The sequence below is a fragment of the Microcaecilia unicolor genome, chromosome 7 (assembly GCF_901765095.1).
Source record: "Microcaecilia unicolor chromosome 7, aMicUni1.1, whole genome shotgun sequence".
NCBI lineage: Eukaryota > Metazoa > Chordata > Amphibia > Gymnophiona > Siphonopidae > Microcaecilia > Microcaecilia unicolor.
Genome location: NC_044037.1, coordinates 98,374,072 through 98,387,734, shown reverse-complemented (window position 1 = coordinate 98,387,734; position 13,663 = coordinate 98,374,072). Strand labels below are relative to the sequence as shown.

The 13,663-nt window shown below is 51.5% G+C and overlaps 1 protein-coding gene across 1 annotated transcript in view; it reads left to right on the top strand.

Annotated features, from left to right (window-relative positions):
- The window catches only part of ATXN2L (ataxin 2 like), a 446,514-nt gene that overhangs the window by 335,541 nt on the left and 97,310 nt on the right, over positions 1 to 13,663 (top strand). The gene's annotated exons all lie outside the window — the stretch shown is intronic.

The following is a 13,663-nucleotide window of genomic DNA, read 5'->3' as shown; positions in this document are numbered from 1 at the left end:
ACTTTGAAAATTGTTTCGGACAGACTTCTTTTGGTCTTTCCCTTCCTGTACTTCGAGTTTTTTTTTCGCCCCGGTAAGTTTTCTTTCGTCGTCGGGGTAGGCCTTAATTAGGCCCTGGTCGAAATTTCCTTCTCACTATTTTTTGGTGCCAAATTTCGACTTTTGATCTCGCCGGCGTGATTTTTCCGCACATGACATCGAAGCCTTCCAGCGGCTTCAAGAAGTGCACCCAGTGCGCCCGGGTAATTTCGCTCACTGACAGGCACGCGTCGTGTCTTCAGTGTCTGGGGGCTGGGCACCGCCCTCAGGCCTGTAGTCTGTGTTCCCTTTTACAAAAGCGGACTCAGGTAGCGAGGTTAGCCCAGTGGAACATTTTGTTCTCGGGCTCTTCGTCGGCATCGGCACCGGGGGTATCGAGTGCATCGACGTCTTCAGCGTCCAGACCTTCATCCTCGGCTGCCAGTGCATCGAGTGCATCGAGGCATCGGCTCTCTGCATCGGCGCTGAGACATCGGACGACTGTATCGACGTCGGTGGTACCGGGACCTCGTCTGCTGATGTCGTCGGACGGTGGTGCTTCGTCTGGAGTGCAGGTGAGGGCTGTCCATTCCCCTGCTGGTGGCAGTGAGCCTTCGGGTGGGTCTCCCCCTACCCTGAGGGCTCCTGCGGTACAGCCCCCCCGAGACCGACCTTCTTCGGCCTCGGCCCCGAGGAAGAGACGGCTGGATTCTACGTCCTCCTCGTCGGTGCCGGGAAGCTCCGGTGACATGCTTCGTTCCAAGAAGTCGAAGAAGCATCGTCATCGGTCCCTTTCCCGTGTCGGCACCGAGAGCTCTGGGTCGCCGAGGGAGTCAGCACCCAGCAGGCATCGGCACCGAGAGGACCGCTCACCCTCTGTTCAGGAGGTGTCGATGCGCTCCACTCTGGACAGCCTGGAACAGCCTCCACGCCTGGAACAGGTTCTGACGTCGACGCCTGCATCGACCTCCATGCCTTTCTCTGCAGCCGCTCTGAACGAGAGCCTCCGGGCCGTTCTCCCAGAGATTCTGGGAGAGCTGTTGCGCCCTAATCCTCCGGTACCGGCGGTGCTTGCGCCACCGGTACCGTCGAGCGTGGCGCCGGCTGGCCCATCGCCCGAGGTGAGGTCTCCGGCGTCGGTGCCGCGTGCGGTACCGGCTGCCGCCGCCTCCCAGGAGGGCTCCCCGACTACGTCGGCGGAGGGAGCTTCGCCGATGCGGGCGAGGGAGTCTACCTCTCGACGCCCCCATCGTGGACGTGGTTCCACAGAGTCGAGTCGGGCGAGGTTGCAGACACAGGTCCGTGAACTTGTGTCTGACACCGAGGGTGAGGCCTCGTGGGAAGAGGAAGAAGACCCCAGATATTTCTCTGACGAGGAGTCTGAAGGTCTTCCTTCCGATCCCACTCCCTCTCCTGAGAGACAGCTTTCTCCTCCCGAGAGTCTGTCTTTTGCTTCCTTTGTCCGGGAGATGTCTACGGCCATCCCCTTCCCGGTGGTTGTGGAGGACGAGCCCAGGGCTGAAATGTTTGAGCTCCTGGACTATCCTTCTCCACCTAAGGAAGCGTCTACTGTACCCATGCACCATGTCCTAAAAAAGACATTGCTGGCGAACTGGACCAAGCCTTTAACTAACCCCCACATTCCCAAGAAGATCGAGTTCCAGTACCGGATCCATGGGGACCCAGAGCTGATGCGCACTCAGTTGCCTCACGACTCTGGAGTTGTGGATTTGGCCCTAAAGAAGGCCAAGAGTTCTAGGGAGCATGCTTCGGCGCCCCCGGGCAAGGACTCTAGAACCTTGGACTCCTTTGGGAGGAAAGCCTACCATTCTTCTATGCTCGTGGCCAAAATTCAGTCTTACCAGCTCTACACGAGCATACACATGCGGAACAATGTGCGGCAGTTGGCGGGCTTGGCGGATGCGCTCCCCCCTGAGCAAGCCAAGCCATTTCAGGAGGTGGTCAGGCAGCTGAAGGCGTGCAGAAAATTCCTGGCCAGAGGGGTGTATGACACCTTTGATGTTGCGTCCAGGGCCGCTGCTCCAGGTGTGGTGATGCGCAGGCTCTCATGGCTGCGTGCCTCCGACCTGGAGAATAGAATCCAGCAGCGGATTGCGGACTCGCCTTGCCGTGCGGATAATATTTTTGGAGAGAAAGTCGAACAGGTGGTAGAGCAGCTCCACCAGCGGGACACCGCATTCGACAAGTTCTCCCGCCTTCAGCCTCTACCTCTACAGGTAGAAGATTTTTTTGGGGAAGGAAAACTGTTCCCTACTCTTCTGGCAAGCGTAGGTACAATCCTCCTTCTCGACAGCCTGCGGCCCAGGCTAAGCCCCAGCGCGCTCGCTCTCGTCAGCAGCGTGCGCCTCAGCAAGGCCCCTCGGCTTCCCAGCAAAAGCAAGGGACGAGCTTTAGACTGGCTCCAGCAGAGCATAGCCGACATCCAAGTATCAGTGCCGGGCGACCTGCCAGTCGGAGGGAGGTTGAAAGCTTTTCACCAAAGGTGGCCTCTCATAACCTCCGATCAGTGGGTTCTCCAAATAGTCTGGCAAGGATACACCCTCAATTTGGCCTCAAAACCTCCAAATTGCCCACCGGGAGCTCAGTCTTACAGCTTCCAGCACAAGCAGGTACTTGCAGAGGAACTCTCCGCCCTTCTCAGCGCCAATGCGGTCGAGCCCGTGCCATCCGGGCAAGAAGGGCTGGGATTCTATTCCAGGTACTTCCTTGTGGAAAAGAAAACAGGGGGGATGCGTCCCATCCTAGACCTAAGGGCCCTGAACAAATATCTGGTCAAAGAAAAGTTCAGGATGCTTTCCCTGGGCACCCTCCTTCCCATGATTCAGGAATACGATTGGCTATGCTCTCTGGACTTGAAAGATGCCTATACACACATCCCGATACTGCCAGCTCACAGACAGTATCTGCGATTTCAGCTGGGCACACGTCACTTCCAGTACTGTGTGCTACCCTTTGGGCTCGCCTCTGCGCCCAGGGTGTTCACGAAGTGCTTGGCTGTAGTAGCAGCAGCACTTCGCAGGCTGGGGGTGCACGTGTTCCCATATCTCGACGATTGGCTGGTGAAGAACACATCCGAGGCAGGAGCCCTGCAGTCCATGCAGATGACTATTCGCCTCCTGGAGCTACTGGGGTTTGTGATAAATTATCCAAAGTCCCATCTTCTCCCAGTGCAGAGACTCGAATTCATAGGAGCTCTGCTGGATTCTCGGACGGCTCGCGCCTATCTCCCAGAGACAAGAGCCAACAACTTGTTGTCCCTCGTCTCGCGGGTGCGAGCGTCCCAGCAGATCACAGCTCGGCAGATGTTGAGATTGCTAGGCCACATGGCCTCCACAGTTCATGTGACTCCCATGGCCCGCCTTCACATGAGATCTGCTCAATGGACCCTAGCTTCCCAGTGGTTTCAGGCTGCTGGGGATCTAAAAGATGTGATCCACCTGTCCACGAGTTTTCTCAAATCCCTGTATTGGTGGACGATTTGGTCCAATTTGACTCTGGGACGTCCTTTCCAAATTCCTCAGCCACAAAAAGTGCTGACCACGGATGCGTCTCTCCTGGGGTGGGGAGCTCATGTCGAGGGGCTTCACACCCAAGGAAGCTGGTCCCTCCAGGAACGCGATCTGCAGATCAATCTCCTGGAGTTACGAGCGATCTGGAACGCTCTGAAGGCTTTCAGAGATCGGCTGTCCCACCAAATTATCCAAATTCAGACAGACAACCAGGTTGCCATGTACTACGTCAACAAGCAGGGGGGCACCGGATCTCGCCCCCTGTGTCAGGAAGCCGTCAGCATGTGGCTCTGGGCTCGCCGACAAGGCATGGTGCTCCAAGCCACATATCTGGCAGGCGTAAACAACAGTCTGGCCGACAGGTTGAGCAGAATTATGCAACCTCACGAGTGGTCGCTCAATTCCCGTGTGGTGCGACAGATCTTCCAGGTGTGGGGCACCCCCTTGGTAGATCTCTTCGCATCTCGAGCCAACCACAAAGTCCCTCAGTTCTGTTCCAGGCTTCAGGCCCACGGCAGACTGGCATTGGATGCCTTCCTCCTGGACTGGGGGGAGGGTCTGCTGTATGCTTATCCTCCCATACCTCTGGTGGGGAAGACTTTGTTGAAACTCAAGCAAGACCGAGGCACCATGATTCTGATTGCTCCTTTTTGGCCGCGTCAGATCTGGTTCCCTCTTCTTCTGGAGTTGTCCTCCGAAGAACCGTGGAGATTGGAGTGTTTTCCGACCCTCATCACACAGGACGAAGGGGCGCTTCTGCATCCCAACCTCCGGTCCCTGGCTCTCACGGCCTGGATGTTGAGAGCGTAGACTTTGCCTCTTTGGGTCTGTCAGAGGGTGTCTCCCGTATCTTGCTTGCTTCCAGGAAAGATTCCACCAAGAGGAGTTACTTCTTTCTGTGGAGGAGGTTTGCCGTCTGGTGTGACAGCAAGGCCCTAGATCCTCGCTCTTGTCCTACACAGACCCTGCTTGAATACCTTCTATACTTGTCTGAGTCTGGTCTCAAGACCAACTCCGTAAGGGTTCACCTTAGTGCAATCAGTGCATACCATTACCGTGTGGAAGGTAAGCCGATCTTAGGACAGCCTTTAGTTGTTCGCTTCATGAGAGGTTTGCTTTTGTCAAAGCCCCCTGTCAAGCCTCCTACAGTGTCATGGGATCTCAATGTCGTTCTCACCCAGCTGATGAAACCTCCTTTTGAGCCACTGAATTCCTGCCATCTGAAGTACTTGACCTGGAAGGTCATTTTCTTGGTGGCAGTTACTTCAGCTCGTAGAGTCAGTGAGCTTCAGGCCCTGGTAGCCCAGGCCCCTTACACCAAATTTCATCATAACAGAGTAGTCCTCCGCACTCACCCTAAGTTCTTGCCAAAGGTTGTGTCGGAGTTCCATCTGAACCAGTCAATTGTCTTGCCAACATTCTTTCCCCGTCCTCATTCCTGCCCTGCTGAACGTCAGCTGCACACATTGGACTGCAAGAGAGCATTGGCCTTCTACCTGGAGCGGACACAGCCCAACAGACAGTCCGCCCAATTGTTTGTTTCTTTTGATCCCAACAGGAGGGGAGTGGCTGTGGGGAAACGCACCATATCCAATTGGCTAGCAGATTGCATTTCCTTCACTTACGCCCAGGCGGGGCTGGCTCTTGAGGGTCATGTCACGGCTCATAATGTTAGAGCCATGGCTGCGTCGGTAGCCCACTTGAAGTCAGCCTCTATTGAAGAAATTTGCAAAGCTGCGACGTGGTCATCGGTCCACACATTCACATCTCATTACTGCCTGCAGCAGGATACCTTTGTCGGACCCGGCCCCGAGGAGACATGAGGATTCCACGTCTTCCTCATCGGTACCGAGGTGTCTCGGTGACGGGTGTCGAGCGAAGGCGAAGAAGCACCGTCATCGTTCTCCTTCGACACATGGTGCCAGGAGCTCCGGGGCGTCAACAGACTCGGCACCCGAGAAGCGTCGGTGCCAAGAGGATCGCTGTCCCTCTATTCAGGAGGTGCTGATGCGTCGGTCTAGCAGCCCGATACCTGCTCCCGAGCTTCGACAGATTCTACCACCGGATCCTTTACCGAACCCGCAGCCTTGTCCGACAGAGGTTGTTGACGAGCACATCAGGGCCCTGCTTCCAGAGCTTCTGGAAGGGTTACTGCGCTAGTCTGCTTCGGTGTCGGGTGCTTGCGCCTTCCATACCGTCTGCTGCAGCGGTATCTGGCCCTTCGCCTGTGGTGAGGTCCCCGACTGCCTGCGGCATCAGTGTCGGCTGCCACCCAGGTTGACTCTCCGATGTCAGTGGAGGAAGCTTCCCCGGAGTCCAGGCGGGCGTCGACTTCTCAGCACCACCATTGAGGACATTGTTCCTCGGCGTTGAGGCAGGCTCAGTTTCGGACTGCTTTGAGAGATGACCTCTCTGATACTGAAGATGAGCATTCGTGGGAGGAAGAGGAGGATCCCAGATACTTTTCTTCTGATGAGTCCTATGGGATTCCTTCTGAACCTTCCCCTCCACCAGAAAGGAGACTGTCTCCACCGGAGAGTCTATCCTTTACCTCTCTTGTCTGAGAAATGGCTGTGGCTATTCCCTTCCCTGTGGAGGTTGAGGATGAGCCCAGGGCTGAGATGCTTGAGGTCCTGGATTATCCTTCTCCACCTAGAGAGGCTACAACGGCTCCTTTGCTTAATGTACTGAAGGAAGCCTTTATGCGAAACTGGTCGCTCCCTCTGTCTAATCCCGAAAAGAACTGAATCCCAATATCGGATCCACGGGGAGCTTGGATTGATGAAGTGTCAGCTACCTCACAATTCCATGGTGGTGGACTCCGCTCTCAAAAGAGCCAAGAGCACTAGGGACTATTCCTCGGTGCCCCCAGGCAGAGAATCTAGAACCTTGGACTCTTTTGGGAGGAAGGCATATTAGGCCACTATGCTCGCTGCCAAAATCCAGACATATCAGCTCTTCACGAGCATCCACTTGTGGAACTCGGTGAGGCAACTGTCTAGCTTGGTTGATGTACTCCTTCCGGAGCAGGCCGAGCCTTCTCGCCAGGTGGTCAGGCAGTAGAAGGCTTGTCAAATTCCTTGCCAGGGGTACGTTCGACACTTTTGATGTAACATCCAGGATTGCTTCCCAAGGTATAGTGATGCGCAGACTGTCATGGCTGCGTGTCTCTGACCTGGATCATTCGGTTCAGCAGCGGATGGCGGATGTTCCTTGCCGGGGGGATAACCTTTTTGGTGAGAAAGTAGAGGATCTGGTTGAAAAGCTCAAGAAGCACAATGATGCTATGGATTCTATCTCCCGCTGGGCGTCTTCTGCTACTACCTTCTCATCTAGGAGGTTTTTTGGAGGGAAGAGGAGTGCTCCCTATTCCTATGCTAGGCGTAGGTACACTCCTGCTTCTCAGCAGCCTGTCCAGGCTCAGTCCCAGCGCGCTCATTCTCGTCAACAGCGTGCACCTGAGGCCTCTGTGGCTCCCCTGCAAAAGCAAGGGGCATGCTTTTGACTGGCTCCAGTTCAGCATAGCCTCAGTAAAAGTGTCCGTACTGTAGGCCCAAGCGGTCGAACCCATTCCACCAGGGGAAGAAGGGCTGGGATTCTATTCCAGGTACTTCCTTGTGCAAAAGAAAACAGGGGGAATGCGTCTCATCCTAGACCTAAGGGCCCTGAACAAATTTCTTATCCGAGAAAAGTTCAGGATGGTTCCCTAGGCACCCTTCTTACCATGATTCAGGAAAATGATTGGCTATGCTCTCTGGTCTTAAAGGATGCTTACACTCACATCTCGATACTTCCAGTTCACAGGAAGTATCTTCGATTTTGGCTGGTAACACAGCACTTTCAGTACCATGTACTGCCTTTTGGCCTGGCGTCTGTGCCCAGAGTGTTTACCAAATGCCTAGCTGTAGTCGCAGTGTTGCTACGCAGACTATGAGTGCATGTGTTTCCTTATCTCGACGATTGGCTGGTGAAGAGCACCTCGAAGGAGGGTGCTTTGGAGTCCATGCGAATGACTATTCATGTGCTAGAAATACTAAGGTTCGTCATAAATTATCCCAAGTCCCATCTCACCCTGGTCCAAGCATTGGAATTCATTCGAGCTCTGTTGAACACTCAGACAGCTCGAGCTTATCTTCCTGAGACAAGGGCGGAGAATCTTCTGTCGCTGGTATCCATGGTTCGAGTGTCTCGGCTCGGCAGATGTTGAGACTTCTGGGGCACATGGCCTCCACTGTTCATGTCACGCCCATGGCACGTCTACATATGAGATCAGCTCAATGGACCCTAGCTTCTCAGTGGTTTCAAGCTGCGGGGGATCTAGAGGATGTCATCCGACTGTTTCTGAATTCTCTCCACTGGTGGACGATTCGATCCAACTTGACCATGGGGTGGGATGACCATTCCAAGTTCCTCAGCCACAAAAAGTGCTGATGACGGATGCATCTCTCCTGGGGTGGGGAGCTCATGTAGATGGGCTCCACACTTAGGGAGCCTGGTCCTTTCAGTAAAGAGGTCTGTTGATCAACCTCCTGGAATTAAGAGCAATCTGGAATGCTCTAAAGGCTTTCAGAGATCGGCTGTCCAACCAAATCATTTTAATTCAGATAGACAATCAGGTTGCCATGTTTTACACCAACAAGCGGGGGGGGGGGGCACCGGATCTCGCCCTCTGTGTCAGGAAGCCGTCCAGATGTGGCTTTGGGCTTGCCGTCACGGCATGTTTCTCCAAGCCACTTATCTGGCAGGCGTAAACAATAGTCTGGTCGACAGGTTGAGTAGGGTAATGCAACCTCACAAGTGGTCACTGAACATGAGCATAGTCCACAAGATCTTCCGAGCGTGGGGCACCCCTCAGTGGATCTTTTTGCCACTCAGGTCAATCACAAGGTCCCTCAGTTCTGTTGCAGACTTCAGGCCCATGACAGACTAGTGTCAGATGCCTTTCTCCTACATTGGGGGACAGGCCTCCTATATGCGTATCCTCCCATAGCTCTAGTAGGGAAGACTGTGCTGAAACTCAAGCAAGACTGCGGAACCATGATCCTGATTGCACCCTTCTGGCCACGTCAGATTTGGTTCCCTCTTCTTCTGGAGTTGTCCTCCGAAGAACCGTGTAGATTGGATTATTTTCCAACGCTCAGAACGAGGGGTCGCTTCTACATCCCAACCTCCAGTCTCTGGCTCTCACGGCCTGGATGTTGAGAGCTTAGAATTCGCCTCCTTGGGTCTTTCAGAGGGTGTCTCCCGAGTCTTGCTTGCTTCCAGAAAAGATTCCACGAAGAAGTGTTATTCTTTCAAATGGAGGAGATTTGCCATCTGTTGTGACAGCAAGGCCCTAGAGCCTCTTTCTTTTCCTACACGGACCCTGCTTGAATACCTTCTACACTTATCAGAGTCAGGCCTCAAAACCAACTCTGTAAGGGTTCATCTTAATGCGATTAGTGCCTATCCGCTGTGTAGAGGGTAAGTCTATCTCTGGACAGCCTTTAGTTCGCTTCATGAGAGGTTTGCTTTTGTCAAAGCCCCCTGTCAAACCTCCACCAGTGTCATGGGATCTCAATGTCGTTCTCACTCGGCTGATGAAAGCTCCTTTTGAACCACTGAATTTCTGCCATCTGAAGTACTTGACGTGGAAGGTCAGTTTCTTGGTAGCTGTTACTTCAGCTCGTAGGGTCAGTGAGCTTCAGGCCTTGGTAGTGCATTCACCTTATATCAGGTTTCATCACAACAGAGTAGTCCTCCGCACGCACTCTAAGTTCCTGCCAAAGGTGATGTCGGAGTTCCATCTGAACCAGTCAATTGTCTTGCCAACATTCTTTCCCCGTCCTCATACCCGCCCTGGCGAAAGCAGTTTGAACACCTTGGATTGCAAGAGAGCATTGACCTTTTGCGTGGAGCAGACAAAGCACTTTAGACAGTCCACCCAGTTGTTTGTTTCTTTTGATTCCAAGAGGAGGGGAGTCGCCATCATAAAACGCACAATCTCCAATTGGCTAGCAGTTTTCATATCTTTCACTTACGCCCAAGCTGGGCTGACTCTGGAGGGCCATGTCACGGCTCACAATGTTAGAGCCATGGCTGCGTCAGTGGCTCACTTAAAGTCAACCTCCATTGAGGAGATTTGCAAGGCTGCAACATGGTCATCAGTCCACACATTCACATCTCACTACTGCCTCCAGCAGGCTACCCGACACGACAGTCGGTTTGGACAGTCGGTGTTGCAGAATCTTTTTTGGGGTTTAGAATCCAACTCCACCCCCCTAGACCCATTTTTGTTCTGTTCCAGGTTGTTTATGGTTTCAGGTCAATCTATATTATGTCCTCGCCGTTGCGAGTCCCAGTTGACCAATGTTAACGGTTTTGAGTGAGCCTTGTTGCTATGGATACCCCACATGTGAGAACAAGCAGCCTGCTTGTCCTCGGAGAAAGCGAAGATACATACCTGTAGCAGGTATTCTCCGAGGACAGCAGGCTGATTGTTCTCACAAACCCGCCCACTTCCCCTTTGAAGTTGTTGTTTGTTTATTATTTGCTTTTTGATTAAACTGAGCGGGAACGCCCACGCAACGTGGAGGAAATTGGCCTCACATGCGAGGTGCGCGCTGCAAGTGCGCCTGAAGACTCTGTCAAGATTTTTTTATATTTTGCTTGCAAAAAATGCCGGTTCCAGGCCGACGCGCACGTCGATCCACATGTGAGAACAATCAGCCTGCTGTTCTCTGAGAATACCTGCTACAGGTATGTATCTTCGCTATACCAATGATAGAATATTTTGTTCCCATTTTCAGTAAGATTATCTGAAATGGAAACCTTTTAAAAGATACTTAAAACACTTCTTCCACTGGGCAAATTCGTAAGTGAATCCTAATTCAAATTCCCATTTATGGGTGTAGTGTAAGGCAGGGATATCTAAAGATAATAAAGCCATGTATAATTGTGATGTACAGCCCCGTCCACTCCCCTCCTCCCCTCTCATGGCTTGTTCAAGGCAAGTTTCTGCTAGCTGTAATTCACCCGAGGCCCATCTATAGAGGTAGTCTTTAAGCTGATGATAATGAAACTCATGATAAGAGGTATCCCATATTCTTCTTGTAAATCTGAGAATGATACAAACTCACCCTCATCCCACGCTTGACTCAACATATGTAGCCACTGTTGTTCTCAATGGCGGTGAAACAAATCCAGCCATCTCGGATGAAACCTTGTGTCGAACCGAATCGCTGACAGCAGAAATACTGCTGCCCTGCAAAGAACTGCTGCTTCACCTTGTTTCACATCACTAAGGGACTATGAAGCAACTGGGGGGTGGAGGGCTCTACACAGTATAGTTAATAATTAAATATTAGGCAGCCATGCTGTAGCTCAAAGGGACATAAGGTCCATCCGTGCCTGCTGTAGAAGCACCCACGTTTTTCGTGAGTGACTACCCAATTCAGTTAACATATGAAGGTTGGCGGCTTGAAAATTTGGAAATCCCATGCCTCCTTTCAGCCTGGTCTGATGTGGCGTAGCCCATCTGACCCTTGGAGGGCGCTGTCTCCAAATAAAAGAAAATGCTTTACAATGTAGTTTAAGAAAACTACATTTTGTGGCAGGGAGATTGGCAAGGTCATGAATAAATATAACAGTTTGGATAAAACCATCATTTTCAGGGCTGAGATCCTGCCCAACCAGGAAAGCCCAAGTCCCTCCCATCTCTCTAATTCTGCAAACAGTTCTTTCAGCTTTCAGGGATAATTGGCTGCATATACATCATTCAGTGTGTTCTTGATCATTGATACCCAAATAGCAGATAACGTGAGGAGCCCAGTGAAAGGAGAATTGACAAGGATTTATTATGATATTTAATATTTACTTTAAAGCCCGATAGAGAGCCATAATGATGCAACTCTTGGTTGGTACCCACCAGTGATCTAGGGGAACTCTGTGAATCAATAGGATATCATCTGCAAAGAGCATAATTTTGGAATCAATGCCCCCCACCTTGTTGAGCTCTGATGGCACTCGCATGGGGCCCAATAGTGAGAGCAAAATACAAAGGTGATAGACTGCATCCTTCTCGTGCGCCACACTTTAAAAACAAGTGTTTTTGAACAGGTACCATTGCCCTGTAGACAAGCTTGGGGATAGGTGTAGATTAAGTATAGCCAAGAGAGAAAGCGACCCCCAAATCCGAATTTCTCTAAAACCGAAAACAAAAATGGCCATTGGACACAGTCCAATGCTTTCTCTGCATCAAGTGATAAGAAGCATTAGTACCACCTCAGCATGAGCACAGTGGATAAGATGTAAAGTCTTTCTTACATTATCAAAAGTTTGCCTACCCCTGGTAAACCCAGCCTGGTCTGCGTGAACCAGTGCAGGCAGTACTCACTGGAGATGTGCTGCTAGAATTTTTGTACATAATTTATATTTGGTATTGAGCATGGAAATGGGCTGATAACTACATAAATGAAGCTGCCTCCCGGGTTTGAGCAAAAGAGTAATTGTTGCCAAATGCCATGTAGTACCCAACTTCAAACTCCCTTCTAAAGTGTTAAACAGTTTCACAAGTAATGGGGCTGGAAGCGCCATGAAACTTTTATAAAATGTATTTGTAAAGCCATCTGGTCCCGGTGATTTCCCATTAAGCAAGTCATGAATTGCCCACTTGATTCAGAAAGCACTTCCCAGCATCAGCCGTCAACACGGGCAGCATCTGCGGTTTGGGTCTCAACAGTATCTAGGAAGGTATCAGGGGTGTTACTCTTTTTTTTAATAGAGGAGGTTTGCCGTCTGGTGTGACAGCAAGGCCCTAGATCTTTGCTCTTGTCCTAGACCCTGCTTGAATACCTTCTACACTTTTGTTAGAGTCTGGTCTCAAGACCAACTCCGTTTGAGTCCATCTTAGTGCGATTAGTGCTTTTCATTATCGTGTAGAGGGTAAGCCTATCTCTGGACAGCCTTTAGTTGTTCGCTTCATGAGAGGTTTGCTTTTGTCAAAGCCCCCTGTCAAACCTCCTCCAGTGTCATGGGATCTCAATGTCATTCTCACCCAGCTGATGAAGCCTCCTTTTGAGCCACTGAATTCCTGACATCTGAAGTACTTGACCTGGAAGGTCATTTTCTTGGTGGCTGTTACTACAGCTCATAGAATCAGTGAGCTTCAAGCCTTAGTGGTGCATGCTCCTTATCTCACATTTCATCATAACAGAGTAGTCCTCCGCACGCACCCTGCGAAGGTGGTGTCAGAGTTCCATCTGAACCAGTCAATTGTCTTGCCAACATTTTTTCCCCATCCTCATACCCACCCTGCTGAACGTCAGTTGCACAACTTGGACTGCAAGAGAGCATTGGCCTTCTATGTGGAGCGGACTAGCCCCTTCAGACAGTCCGCCCAAATGTTTCTTTCCTTTGATCTCAACAGAAGGGGAGTCGCAGTCGCGAAACGCACCATTTCCAATTGGCTAGCAGATTGCATTTCTTTCACTTATTCCCAAGCCGGCCTGACTCTTGAGGGTCAATAGTGTTAGAGCCATGGCAGCATCGGTGGCCCTCTTGAAGTCAGCCACTATAGAAGAGATTTGCAAGTCTGCGACGTGGTCATCAATCCACACAATCACATCTCACTACTGCCTTCAGCAGGATACCCGACGCAACAGTCGGTTTGGGCAGTCGGTGCTGCAGAATCTGTTCGCTGTTTAAAATCCAACTCTACCCCCCTAGGCCCATTTTTATTCTGTTCTAGGCTGTACTCTCAGTTAGATGTTCTGCTTCGTAGGTCAATCCTTGTTATGTCCTCGCCGTTGCGAGGCCCAATTGACCACCTTTGTTGTTTTGAGTGAGCCTGGGTGCTAGGGATACCCCAATCGTGAGAACAAGCAGCCTGCTTGTCTTCGGAGAAAGCGAAGATACATACCTGTAGCAGGTATTCTCCAAGGACAGCAGGCTGATTGTTCTCACAATCCCGCCCACCTCCCCTTTGGAGTTGTCCTGTTCTTTGTTATTGCTTTATAATTTAACTAAAGCTGGACTCTCGTGCGACAGGCATGAAGATGGCCGCGCATGCGCGGTGCGCACGCCAGCGCTCTCGAAGGCTCTTTGAAACCTTTTGTTGCTAGGAAGATTTCCGTTCC